Consider the following 14525-nt stretch of genomic DNA (forward strand, 5'->3'; position numbering starts at 1 on the left):
GTACAGCTCATCTGCTGCAGTGATACAGGCACAGCCGACTGATGAGCTTTGCTATATCATAAGATGGAAGCGCTGAAAATATTTAGCAATAAAGGAATTCAGATTTCTAAAAGATGTAAAATGAGCCCCAGATTCAAAACTGCAAGTTGAATACTGAAGAGGACAGGCGAACAATATGGAGAAAGAAGGTAGTTGTCAATGGTCATGATGATATGCAAGTTCTCATGCACTGCACAGCAATACTGCGCAATGGTAATTAGAGCATATAGGGCAACCACTGCAGCCATAAGAAATTATTGCTGTATTTACACAGTCGTAAAATCTCATCACTTCTCCATTTTTAAACCATGCTTTTTCCCTCCCTATCATCTTTGTCCTTTCTTCTGGCTTCTGAAGATCAGCTCGGTCATCCAGTAACATGTGCTGCTCTTGGGAAGGTTTTTGAAGGGTAACACAGAAGAAAGAAACAGCACCACTAACAAGGGCAGAGAGAAGTCTTATCCAAAGCAACCTGGAAGCAAATGGGCTGATATAATTTCATTTGTGTTGTTAGGAAGAAAAAATTTTCTTTGACCTTTCAACGTTCTTTTGGCTGGTCTAAGAATTAAATTAACATGAGACAGATTAACAGGAGAAAATAAAATGTAATTACATACATACAGGAACTCCATATGGCTCAGGAATAAGGAAGATTCCAAAGGCACTCAGGCAAAGCGAGGTACATATGTTATCCCGAACTAAAGAGAAGGGGGCAGGAGCTGGGGCTTCAAAAGGAGGAAGGCAATTCACAGCAAGAATGGAAAGAGTAAATGTTTGATAAACAAATGTGTGCTGGGCCACCCAGAAACAGAAGTCCACAGAGAGGACTCCGATCAGATTTTGCAGGTTCCTCCCTGCCTACAGACCTGGCTCACAGTACACTGTATTTATCCATGCTGATCACTTCCTTCCTGGATCAACTCCTCTATCTAAATTTTTTTAGTCCGTGAAGTCGGGGAGGCAAAAACAAAAACTTCTTGGTCTTCTCTTTCTTAAAAACAATCAGCCTAAAATAATCCACATGCCATTTTGGGGTGGCAGATTCTGCTCCTCCACAGCGACTTTTTATTCCTGAGCTTGCAGTAAGTGCTGCAAATTAATAACAAGAGTCTCACAAGCCGAATGATAAAAAGAGAATCAAGTCACTGTTCACTGGATTGCCAATAAAAAACAATAGCAGTAGTTATGGCAACTGCCATTTATTGAGAATCTTGTGTCTTTATCATTTCCACAACTTCACATAATTCATCTAGTTTAATACAATATTCTAAAGAGTAGATGTTATCCTTTTTATTTTACATTAAGGAAGCCAAAGGCCAAAAAAGTAAAGTAATTTGTTCGGGTCACTTGACTACTGGCAAGCTAGGTTTTTTGGGTTTTTTTTCAGCTTCATTGAGGTACACTAATACACAATTTTGTATATTAGGTATATACAAAACATTGCATATATTGAATGCATACATTTTCATGAGTTTGCATATAGCCTATGTCCATGATGCCATCACCACAATCAAGGTAGTAAACATATCCACCACCTCCTAAAGATTTCTTGTGTCCCCTTGATTTTTTCTTTTTGTGGTGAAAACACAGCATGAGATCTATCCTGTTAACAAGTTTTTAAGTGCACAACACCTTATTGTTTAAGATAGGCTCCATGTTGTATAGCAGATTCAAGCTGAAATGAGTGGACATTCCAGGCTAAGTCTTATACCCAAAGAGATGTAGGAATGTAGCAGAGGTTATTAACCTCTTCACACTCACCTGTCCCTGCCCTTTGGCTGCTTTCTGTGAACTCCAGTGATCCTGCCTAAGGGCATTTTTCTGGCTACATGTCAGAGAAAGTCACAAGTGCCAGGATATTAATGCCCCTGGAAGCTGCCCTCAAACAAAGAGTTGGGGAACTGGTAGATCAATACCTAAGCTCTCTCCCCCTTGTGTGAGATGGCTCTAAGGTACATGTCCTATGATATCTCCCAGAAATACCCAATGGGATTGAGCCCCAGCTATCCACAGGGGAAACTTTATCTTTAATGCATCCTTTCCTGGCTGCCTGCTCTGTCTCCTTTCCCTACTGTCCTATTGACGTGTTCTAGGGTCACCTCCCAGAGGAAGTACTGTCTGCCCTCAAATCCTTGTCTGAGGATCTGCTTGCAGGGGACTTCAAACTAAGACATCCTGTCTAGTTCATGTCTCGGGGGCTCATCTCATTAAAGGCAGGGGCCATTGATCTGGGGAGCCATGGAGACTTAGAAAGATTCATTAATGGGAAATGACAGATCTTCACTTATTTCAAGGTCACTTTAGAGAACTTTTCAATCCTTTGCTTTTTTAACCTTAAAAAATATTGAAATATAACACACATACAGAAATGGGCCTACACAGAAATGTATTGTTTGATTGATAATTATTAAATGATTAGCATATCAAGAACTAGTCTATGGACTTCATCCCAGAAGCTCTTCCCAATTACAAACCACCATCTTCCACAGAGGTAACCACAATCCTTTTATGATAAGCAACTCCTGCTTTTCTTTATAGTTTGACCACCTGTGTATGCAACCCCTGAGAATATAGCCTAGTTGTGTCTATTTTTAAACTTTGTATAACCAGGACAATTCTTTGCTCCACGGTCACTGATAAACCCATGACAACAGAGGTTTCACCATCTTGTAGCTGCATCATGTAGAACATGTTGCCTTGAAGGGTCCCATATGGGATCTTCTTTTTTTATTAAGGTATCCCTGATAAACACTCCTTTGAAAGATTTACATGAAAAGCATTGTGGTTAATACATTCACCCATATTATCAAGTCCCCCCCATGCCCCCTGAAGTCACTGTCTATCAGTGTAGTAAGACACCACAGAGTCACTACTTGTCTTTTCTGTGCTACACTGTCTTCCCTGTGAGCTCGACACACACCATGTGTACCAACCATAATACCCCTCAATCCCCTTCTCTCTCCCTCCCCACCCACTCTCTCCCATCCTCCCTTTGGTAACCACTAGTCCCTTCTTGGAGTCTGTGAGTCTGCTACTGTTTTGTTCCTTCAGTTATGCTTTGTTGTTATATTCCACAAATGAGGGAAATCATTTGGTATACTTGTCTTTCTACTCCCGGCTTATTTCACTGAGCATAAAACCCTCTAGCTCCATCCATGTTGTTGCAAATGGTAGGATTTGTGTTCTTCTTATGGCTGAATAATATTCCATTGTGTATATGTACCACATCTTCTTGATCCATTCATCTACTGATGGACACTTAGGTTGCTTCCATTTCTTGGCTATTGTAAATAGTGCTGCAATAAACATAGGGGTGCATATATCTTTTTGAAACCGGGAACATGCATTCTTAGGGTAAATTTCTAGGAGTGGAATTCCTGGGTCAAATGGTATTTCTATTTTTAGTTTTTTGAGGAATCTCCATACTGCTTTCCACAATGGTTGAACTAGTTTACATTCCACCAGCAGTGGAGCAGGGTTCCCCTTTCTCCACATCCTCATCAGCATTTATTGTTCCTTGTTTTTTTGATGTTGGCCATCCTAACTGGTGTGAGTGATATCTCACTGTGGTTTTAATTTGCATTTTCTTGATAAGTAGTGATGTGGAGCATCTTTTCATGAGCCTGTTGGCCATCTGAATTTCTTCTTTGGAAAAGTGTCTGTTCATATCCTCTGCCCATTTTTATAATTGGGTTATTGGCTTTTTCGGTGTGGAGGCATGTGAGTTCTTTATATATTTTGGATGCTAACCCCTTATCAGATATGTCATTTACGAACATATTCTCCCATACTGTAGGATGCCTTTTGTTCTACTGATGGTGTCCTTTGCTGTACAGAATCTTTTTAGTTTGATGTAGTCCCATTTGTTCATTTTTGCTTTTGTTTTCCTTGCCCAAGCAGATGTGTTCAGAAAAAAGTTGCTCATGTTTATATTCAAGAGATTTTTGCCTACATTTTCTTCTAAGGGTTTTATGGTTTCATGACTTACATTCAGGTCTTTGATCCATTTCTAGTTTACTTTTGTATATGGAGTTAGACAATTATCCAGTTTCATTCTCTTACATGCAGCTGTCCAGTTTTGCCAACACCAGTGGTTGAAGAGGTTGTCATTTCCCCTTTGTATATCCATGGCTCCTTTATTGTATATAATTGGCTGTATATGTTTGGGTTTATATATGGGCTTGCTCTTCTGTTCCATTAAGCTATGAGTCTGTTACTGTACCAGTACCAAAACTGTTTTGATTACTGTGGCTTTGTACTAGAGCTTTAATTTGAGGAGTGTAACCCCCACAGCTTTATTCTTCCTTTCAGGATTGCTTTGGCTATTCATGGTCTTTTGTGGTTCCATATTAATTTTAGAACTATTTGCACTAGTTTGTTGAAGAATGCTGTTGGCATTTTGATAGGGATTGCATTGAATCTGTAGGTTGCTTTGGGCAGGATGGCCATTTTGGCAATACTAATTCTTCCTAAGCATGAGCATGGGATGTATTTCCATTTATTGTTGTATTCTTTAATTTCTCTCATGAGTGCCTTGTAGCTTTCAGGGTATAGATATTTCACCATCTTGGTAAGGTTTATTCCTAGGTATGTTATTCTTTTTGATGCAATTGTGAATGGAATTGTTTTCCTGATTTCTCTTTCTGCCAGTTCATCATTAGTATATAGGAATGCCACAGATTTCTGTGTATTAATTTTGTATCTGGCAACTTTGCTGATTTCAGCTACTAGGTCCAGTAGTTTTTAGGTGGATTCGTTAGGTTTGTTTATGTACATTAACATGTCATCTGCAAACAGTGACAGTTTAAATGGTTCCTTACCAATCTGGAAGCCCTTTATTTCTTTGTGTTATCTGATTGCCATGGTGAGGAACTCCAGAATTATGTTGAATAAAAATGACAAGAGTGGGCATCCTTGTCTTCTTCCCAATCTTAAAGGAAAAGATTTCAACTTCTTGCAGTTAAGTATGATGTTGGCTCTGGGATTATGGTATATGGCCTTTATTATATTGAGGTACTTGCCCTCTATACACATTTTGTTGAGAGTTTTTATCATGAATGGATACTGAATTTTGTTGAATGCTTTTTCAGTATCTATGGAGATGAACATGTGGTTTTTGTCTTTCTTTTTGTTGATGTGGTGGATGATGTTGATAGATTTTCAAGTATTGTACCATTCTTTCATCTCTGGAATAAATCCTACTTGATCATAATGGATGATCTTTTTGATGCATTTTGAATTTAGTTTGCTTATATTTTGTTGAGAATTTTTGCATCTATATTCATCAGGGATATTAGTCTGTAAATTTTTTTTTTTTTTGGTGCCTTTGCCTGATTTTGGTTTTAGAGTGATGCTGGCTTCATAGAATGAGTTTGGAAGTATTTCCTCCTCTTCTAATTTTTGGAAAAGTTTAAGGATGATGGCTATTAGGTTTTCACTATAAAATTCAATGCTGAAGCATTTTGTCCAAGCATTTTGTTCTTACATAGTTTTTTATTACTAATTCAATTTCCTTGCTGGTAATTTGTCTGTTCAGATTTTCTCTTTCTTCCTGGGTCAACCTTGGAAGGTTGTATTTTTCTAGTAAGTTGTCCATTTCTTCTAGGTTATCCAATTCGTTAGCATATAATTTTTCATAGTATTCTCTAATAATTCTTTATATTTATGTCTTGTCTTTAGTGATTTTTCCTTTCTCATTTCTGATTCTGTTTATGTGTGTAGACTCTCTTTTTTTCCTATCAACTCTGGCTAGGGGGTTACCTATTTTTTTTATTTTCTCAAAGAACCAGCTCCTGTTTTCATTGATTCTTTAATTGTTTTATTCTTCTTAATTTTATTTATGTATGCTCTAATCTGTATTATGTCCCTCCTTCTACTGACTTTTGGCCTCATTTGTTCTTCTTTTTCTAGTTTTATTAATTGTGAGTTTAGACTGTTTATATGGAATTGTTCTTCTTTCCTGAGGTAGGCCTGTAGTGCAATATATTTCCCTCTTAGCATAGCCAAAGATTTTGTGGTGTTGAATTATTGTTGTCATTTGTTTCCATATATTGCTTGATCTCTGTTTTTATTTGGTCATTGATCCAGCGATTACTTAGGAGCATGTTATTAAGTTTCCATGTGTTTGTGGGCTTTTTCATTGTATAATTTATTTCTAGTTTCATGCCTTTGTGGTCTGAGAAGCTGGTTGGTACAATGTCAATCTTTTTTAATTTACTGAGGATCTTTCTGTGGCCTAGTATATGATCTATTCTTGAAAATGTTCTATGTGCACTTGAGAAGAATGTGTGTCCTGTTGCTTTTGGATGGAGTGTTCTGTAGATATCCATTAAGTCCATCTGTTCAAATACATTGTTCAGTGCCTCTGTCTCCTTGCTTATTTTCTGTCTGGTTGATCTGTCTTTTGGAGTTACTGGTGTTTTTTAAGTCTCCTTAAATGAATGCATTGCATCCTATTTCTCCCTTTAGTTCTGTTAGTATTTTTTTCACATATGGAGGTGATCCCATGTTGGGTGCATAGATATTTATAACAGTTATATCCTCTTGTTGGACTGACCCTTTTTATCATTATGTAATGTCCTTCTTTCTCTCTTGTGACTTTCTTTGTTTTGGAGTCTTTTTTGTCTGATAAAAGTACTGCAACTCCTCCTTTTTTCTCCCTATTAGTTGCATGAAATATCATTTTCCATCCCTTTACTTTCAGACTGTGCATGTCTTTGGGTTTGATTTGACTCTTTCATAGGCAGCATATAGACAGGTCTTGTTTTTTAATCCATTCAATGACTATATGTCTTTTGATTGGTGCATTCAGACCATTTACTTTTAGGGTGATTATCGATAGATATGTACTTATTGCCACTGCAGGCTTTAGATTCGTGGTTACCAAAGGTTCAAGGGTAATCCCCTACCTAACATTCTAATTTAACTCACTTAGTATGCTATTATAACCATAACCTAAAGGTTCTTTTTTTTCTCTCCTTTTTCTTCCTCCTCCATTCTTTATATATTAGATATCATATGCTGTACTCTTTGTCAATCCCTAGATTGACGTTGGGGATAGTTGATTTGATTTTCCATCTGCTTAGTAATTTATTGTTCTATTTTCTTTGCTGTGTTTTTATTTCCCATGGTGACAGCTATTTAGCCTTAGGAGTACTACATCTATAGCAGTTCCTCCAAAATGCACTATAGAGATGGTTTTCAGGAGGTAAATTCTCTCAGTTTTTGCTTATGTGAAAATTGTTTAATCCCTCCTTCAAATTTAAATGATAACCTTGCTGGGTAGAGTATTCTTGGTTCGAGGCTCTTCTTCTTCATTGCATTAAATATATCATGCCACTCCCTTCTGGTCTATAAGGTTTCTGTTGAGAAGTCTGATGATAGACTGATGGGTTTTCCTTTGTATGTGAACTTTTTTCTCTCTCTAGCTGCTTTTTATAGTCTGTCCTTATCCTTAATCTTTGCCACTTTAATTATTATATGTCCTCATCTTGTCTTTCTTGGGTCCCTTGTTTTGGGAGATCCGTGCACCTCCATGGCCTGAGAGACTATCTCCTTCCCCAGATTGGGGAAACTTTCAGCAATTACCTCCTCAAAGACAGTTCATATCCCTTTTTGTCTCCCTTCTTCTGGCACCCCTATAAGGCGAATGTTGTTCCATTTGTATTGGTCACACAGTTCTCTCAATATTCTTTCATTCTTAGATATCCTTTTTTCTCTCTGTGCCTCAGCTTCTTTGTATTCCTCTTCTCTAATTTCTATTCCATTTACCATCTCTTCTACTACATCGAATCTGCTTTTAAATCCCTCCATTCTATGTTTCACTTCAGATATGGAATTTCTTAATGATTGAATCTCTGTCCTAAATTTGTCCCTACATTCTTGAATATTTTTCTGTACCTCTATGAGCATGTTTATGATTTTTATTTCAAACTCTCTTTCAGGAAGATTGGTGGGTTCAGTTTCATTTGGCTCTTTTTCTGGTGTTTCTGAGACTTTTGTCTGAACCAGGTTCCTTTGATGTGTCATATATTTATGTGGCGCCCTCTAGTGCCCAGAAGCTATAGTCTCTGGAGGTGCTCAGCCCCTGGAATTATGTTGGGAATTGTAGGAGAGTGGTACTGGTGCCTGGGGGGGGGGAGGAAAGAGCTGTTTCCTGCTTCCCAGCTGCAGTGCCTGTCTCCACTGTCAGAACCAGTGGGTGGAGCACACTGGTGTAAGCCTCTGTGCTTTGCGTCTATAGCTGCCATAGGCGGGGCCTCCCTCTGGCTGGCTGGACACCATGGAAGGGACTGCTGGTTTGGGAGACGTACCAGCAGGCCAGGAGGAAGGCGCAGCAGGCTGCTTATCACAGTGGGGGGCCTTGGAGCTAAGAAGCCAGCCAGAGTGATGGAGCGCCTGAGGCTCCTGAAACTTCCTAACCTGCTGGGCAGAGTGCACCCAGACAACTTGTCCACCTATCCCTTCTCCCACACAGCATGATCCATGCAAACCTGCCCCTTCAGCAGCTCTCTCGCTGCTAGGAAGCCTCTCAGACTCCCTGACTTTCCGTTGTTCCAGAGCAGCTGGATATGGATCCCTGTCCTCCCCAAATGGCTGGAATCTCAGTCTCTCAAGTACTGTGCCTGTCTTAGCTTTCCAACCCCCACTAATCTCCATAGCACCATGCAACGTAGGTTTGTGCTCCCAAAGCAGATCTCCAGGGCTGGGTGTTCAGCAGCCCTAGGCTTCCACCCCCTCCCTGCTCCGTTTCTCTTCCTCCTGCTAGTGAGCTGGGATGGGGAAGGGCTTGGGTTCTGCCATATCAAGGCTTTGGTATGTTACCCTGTTTCATGAGTTCTGTTCTGTTATCCATGTTCATGCAGTCTGGTGCAGTATTCTTTCCTGTTGCTCTTTTGGGATTAGTTGTATTAACTATATTTTTGTATTATATGTGGTTTTGGGAGGAGTTCTCTGTCTCACCTCTCACACCGCCATCTTGAATCCTTCAATATTCTTTCATTCCTAGTGAACTTTTTTTCTCTCTGTTCCTCAGCTTCTTTTTATTCCACTTCTATAATTTCTATTTCATTTACCATTTCCTCTACTTCATCTAATCTGTTTTTAAATCCCTCCATTGTATGTATCATTTCAGACACTGTATTTTTTAGAGTCTGTACTTCTCAAACTGCAAGAGGGCTGGTAAAGGGGCAAGAAATTTACAGAGCTTGCTCCTGAGGAGAAAGAACAGGTGGACAAAATTGTCATGGCATACTCAGCCCAGCAGGTTGGGAACTTTCAGGAGCACAGGGCCACCCTCTGATTGGCCTAGCATAATGGCGGGGGCAGCCAGTTTGTGAGCTGGTGTTGGACAGGAGGAAGGAGTGGTAGGCTGTGTATCACAATGAGGGTCCTCATAGCTGCATTGCCACCCAGGGGGATTGCACCCTCTCATTCTTGAATTCCTCTCTGAGTTCCTGAATATTTTTCTTTAGCTCCATGAGCATGTTTATGATTTTTATTTTGAAATCTCTTTCAGGAAGATTGATGAGTTGTTTCGCCTGGCCCTCTTTCTCGTGTTTGTGGGATTTGGGGGTGAACCAGGTTCCTTTGACATTTTATATTTGTAGGTGGCGCCCTCTAGTGCCCAGAAGCTCTAGTTTATGGAGCTCTTCAGCCCCTGAAACAATTGCAAGGGTCGCAGGGGAGCAGCGCTGGTGCCTGCTGGGAGGAAAGAGCTCTTTTCTGCTTCCCAGCTGCAGTGCTTGCCTCCACTGCCAGGTCCAGTGGGCTAAGCATGCAGGGAGGAGCCTCTATGTTATGCAGCTCTAGCTGCCCTAGGCAGGGCCGCCCTGTAGCTGGCCTGGAGCAATGGCAGGGGCAGCTAGTTTGTGAGCTGGTGTTGGCCAGGATGAAGGAGTGGCAGGCTGCATATTGCAGTTGGGGCCCTCAGAGCTGAATTGCTAGCCAGAGGGATGGCACGCCTGAAGCTCCTGAAGGTCCCCAACCTGCTGGGCTGAGTGTGCCAGGGCAACATTGTCCACCTGTCCTTTCTCCTGAGCAGCAAGCTCTGTGTAATTCTTGCCCCTTTAGTAGCCCTCTCATTGTTAGGAAGTCTCTAAGAGTGCCTGCCTTTCTTTTGTCTCAGAGCTGCTGGTTGTGGGTACCTGTTCTCCACAAGCAGCTGGAATCTCAGTCTCTCCAAGCATTCTGCCTTTCTTAGCTTTCCAACCCCATTAATCTCCAGAGCACCATGAAATGTAGGTTTGTGCTCCCAGAGCAGATCTCCAGGGCTGGGTGTTCAAAAATCCTAGGCATCCACCCCCTCTCCACTCTGTTTCTCTTCTTCCTGCCAGTGAGCTAGGGTTTGGGAAGGACTTGGGTCCTGTCAGATCATGGCTTTAGTACATTACCCTGTTCCGTGAGGTCTGTTCTTTTCTTCAAGTGTATGCAGTCTGATACAGCCTTCTTTCCTGTTGCTCTTTCAGGATTATTTGTATTTGCTCTATTTTCATATTACATGTGGTTTTGGGAGGAGGTTTCTATCTCACCTCTCATGCCACCATCTTTAAGCCAATCTCATGGCAAGTTAGTTTTTAAATGCAGTTTTATTAGACTCCAAAACCTGTCATCTTTTTACTGTGTCAAACTTTTAATCACACAAAAAACTGTAGAACTTAAACATCTTTATTCTTATATATGGGTGTATATCTGTGGGAATCTTTCTCATACATAAACCTGAGAGATAAGAAAACTAATTATTTGTTTTTATTGTATGAAGAGACAGAGGGACAATGAAATAGAAGATATATTAATTGGTATTTTATTATAAATCTCCCAACAGAAGAGAGAGTTAGATTTAAAATTTTTTATCACTTATTTGAATGACTTTATTCTAATATTGCATGAGCAAAATATCTGTGCAGTAATATGCCACTACAGGTACAAGGAAGAAAAGTAAACTGAATACAAATATTTGGCCAGAGGGGTGTAGTCCAGGAATACAGAATATTACTGCAAAACCCACTGAATAAATTTCACTTATAGGAAAAAGAGTGTATGAATAGTCTTTACTCTAAATTTATAATTATGCCAAGCCATACATTTTCTTAAACCCTCTTCAGATTTGTTTAATTTTTAAAATGTGCTCTTCCAAGAATTGCTTCAGGGAGAAACAGCTAATAAAGGCATTAAAAAGAGATTCCTCATGACATTGCAATTTATATTGCATGTTTTACAAAGTCAGCTATAAAATTTTAAGATGCCACCCTAAAATCTGAAATCTGTAGGCCTCACACAAGCTACTAAGAGACTAAATACTGGTTTTCCATGCAGACACAGACAAGATCTTCCTTAGATGAGATCACAACAATAGATGCCTAAGCCCTGACTCCCCAAAAGTAGATTTTAGGCATTATCGGTAGGAGTACGTTGGATAATCGCTCTTATTTTGAAACTGCAGTTGGAAGTGGTGATTTCTCATACAGTAAGAACACCAAACACTTAGAGGGTTATAAAGCAATGTCTGTACCTTAAATTACACTCAGTAACAAAGTAGTGGGCAACTCAATCTGCTTTGCTATGTACTGTGATGCAATTATTCATGTAATCCTTATATCACACACTGAAGCAGAGAAGTTCAGATGAATAATTCCTCCAAGGAAGTATAAAGGAAGTTCAATGACACAGCTGAGTTTGACACTAAGGAGGTGCCCCACTTGGTGAAGCCCCTCAGACTTTTCTTTCACTACGGGCCCCGAGCCTTCCAAGCCAGACTGTAGGAACTGGACAAGATAGTTAATGATGATTGAAAAAATGGATACATGTGAGAGCAAAGGAAGAGCAGGCTAGGCAAGAGTAATAATAGCTTAGCTTAGATATAAATCAGGGTCACAGGTCTTCAGTTCCCACTCAGAGCTATAGATAATGTCTTGATATATATTCTTGAGTTGTCTTAGAGGAGCTGAGACACCCCAGCAGATGGACCCTATTTTCACATCAAGCATGTGGACCTTAAACTAGCTGTAGTCAGAAAATTGATGTTTAAGATTCCTGAAGTATCTCCTGGCAACCTAATGTTCAACAAATCAGATGTCCATGAGCTGATCATGCATCCTGAGAACTTTACTCATAATTTTCCCTTTAAAAAGTCCTTGCTTATAAATCAATGGGGAGTTCAGAAATCTGTGCATTAGCTGCTCCATCTCTTTACTCAGTGACCAGTAATAAACCTGCCAACTTTCTTTCACTGCACCTTAGTTTCAGTGTTTTGCTTGCTGCATGTCAGGTGAGCAGATCTGAGTTTGGCTTTGTTCAGTAACAGGTTCAATCAGCCTCAAAACTTAAAGAAATACGACTTAAAAAAATTATTACTCAATATGGTATTAATAAAAATGGTGATTAAATAATCATTTAGACTACAACAAGCACAAATATTTTTTAGCCAATTCAAATGTTTTTGGAAGAATGTAGGACATATATTATAAATGAACTCATTATAGAAAGTTTCTGTCCCCCATTTACCTGGTTATTTGTTCCTTACAAAAGTATTCAACCCTAATAAAGCAAGTTACAATACAAACTCTTTCATGGAATATTATTTCCAATGGCTGTCCAATCTGCAGACATTATCCAAGAGATTTCATATGGAGGTTATATCTGGTTCCACTAGTTGGAATGCAAAAACAATGTCACCTAATATTGACACCATAATGATCACAAATCTGACCTTCCACCACAGTTTAGTAATAAACCCAGCTGTTCCACTGCACTCCAATATGTTGTCTTTCCTGAAAATATAATCCTGTAACATTATTCTTCCCAGTGCAAATGGAAGTCAGGAATGCCATTTTGTGATAGAAACTCTCAGGAACTTAGGATTAGAAGGCAAATTCCTTTATCTGATAAAGTTTTTCAAAAGAAAACACACTTTTAACCCACATACTTAAAAACTGCATACATTCCTTCCAAAACTGGGAAAAAAGAAGGATATCCATTCTCAGCACTCCAATCCAACACTGTGCTAGAAGTACTAGCTAGTGCACTAAGAGAAGAAAAATAAATAAACATATAAATTGGAAAGTATGAAATAACACCATTCTTATTCACAGATATCATGATTGCCTAGTAAAAAAATTCCAATGAATCTTGAAAAAATATTCTAGAAAAAGTGAGTTTACCATGTTTGCAGCATACAATGTATATAGAGAGATAGATATATCTGCCAATATGTTAAGACAGATAAATATCTCTATATCTATATACATCATATATACCAAAAGGAATGGAATAAGCATAATCCTAACAAAAAAATGTGCAAAATCTATTTGTTATCACTAAAAAAACAATATAAAGCAAATTGGAGACTTAAATAAATAGAAAGACATCCTGTGTTCTCTGTACTGGAAGACACAATATAGTTAACATGTTAATGCTCCCAAATTGATCTATATAGACTCAATGTAATTCTAAACAAAATGCCTGGGGCATTTTTTGTACATTTGGTCAATCTGATTCTAAAGTTTATATTGAAAAACACTGGAAGTAAAACAATGACAGGTTCTGAAAATAATAAAATTGGAAAACTAATACTACCTGTTTTTAACATTTATTATAAAGCTATTGTAATCAAGATGTTAATGCTAGAAAAAAAGAGCACAAAGATCACTGGAACAGAATCCAGAAATAGAAGGGCACAAATATGGGTGACCTCCCTCCCAAGTTGGATATCTCAGAAAGTAGTCAAGGTATCCTTACAAACCTTGCACCAGGCTGTCTTGGAATACACTGTATCTCAGTTTTGAATTTGACTGCTACAATGTACTTTTTGGATACTTTTTTCTTAAATCATAATATTACATACTGTGGCACTAACACATTTATCTACAATGCTCAAAATTCAACTTAAAAGAAATATTATGGTAATCTCCAGACCTTTTGTACTTGTACTTTATGTCTTGTGCCAGAACAGTCCTAGTTTACACCTGCTGTTTAGTGTGTTTATGAGTAAAATGTCATTTATATCTTAAAATGTCTCAGATTTTAAGAACTAATTACATTGTCACCCAATTTCTAATACCTTTTGTTGCTTCTCCCGTGAGAAATGGGCTGTGAACAAGTCACTAGTCACAACTGTCACTTATGTTGGACAAATGATATTATCTATCTAGAGTTCTGATGATAATCAAATATGATAATAGAAATGAAAGTGTAGAGTGCATAAGAGTGATCTCTAAATATCTGGTTAGCCTGAATAATGTCATACACAATTAGCAACATACAGGTTGAAAATAGGAAATATTTAAGACAACTGCAAATACACTTATAAACATTGTCTTCTAGTACAAATGATTACACATGATTGAGTTACCAATGTTTATGTTTCAGTCTCAGGGCCAGCTGTCCTCTGCAACAGGAACTAAAGAGCAGTAAGAACCAGAACGTCTGGGTCCAAAATTAACTCACTGTGTCACTGTGGTTAAGTCTTAGCTTAGAGGTTCAATGCGCTG

The sequence above is a fragment of the Manis pentadactyla genome, chromosome 2, assembly GCF_030020395.1.
Source record: "Manis pentadactyla isolate mManPen7 chromosome 2, mManPen7.hap1, whole genome shotgun sequence".
Classification (NCBI taxonomy): domain Eukaryota; kingdom Metazoa; phylum Chordata; class Mammalia; order Pholidota; family Manidae; genus Manis; species Manis pentadactyla.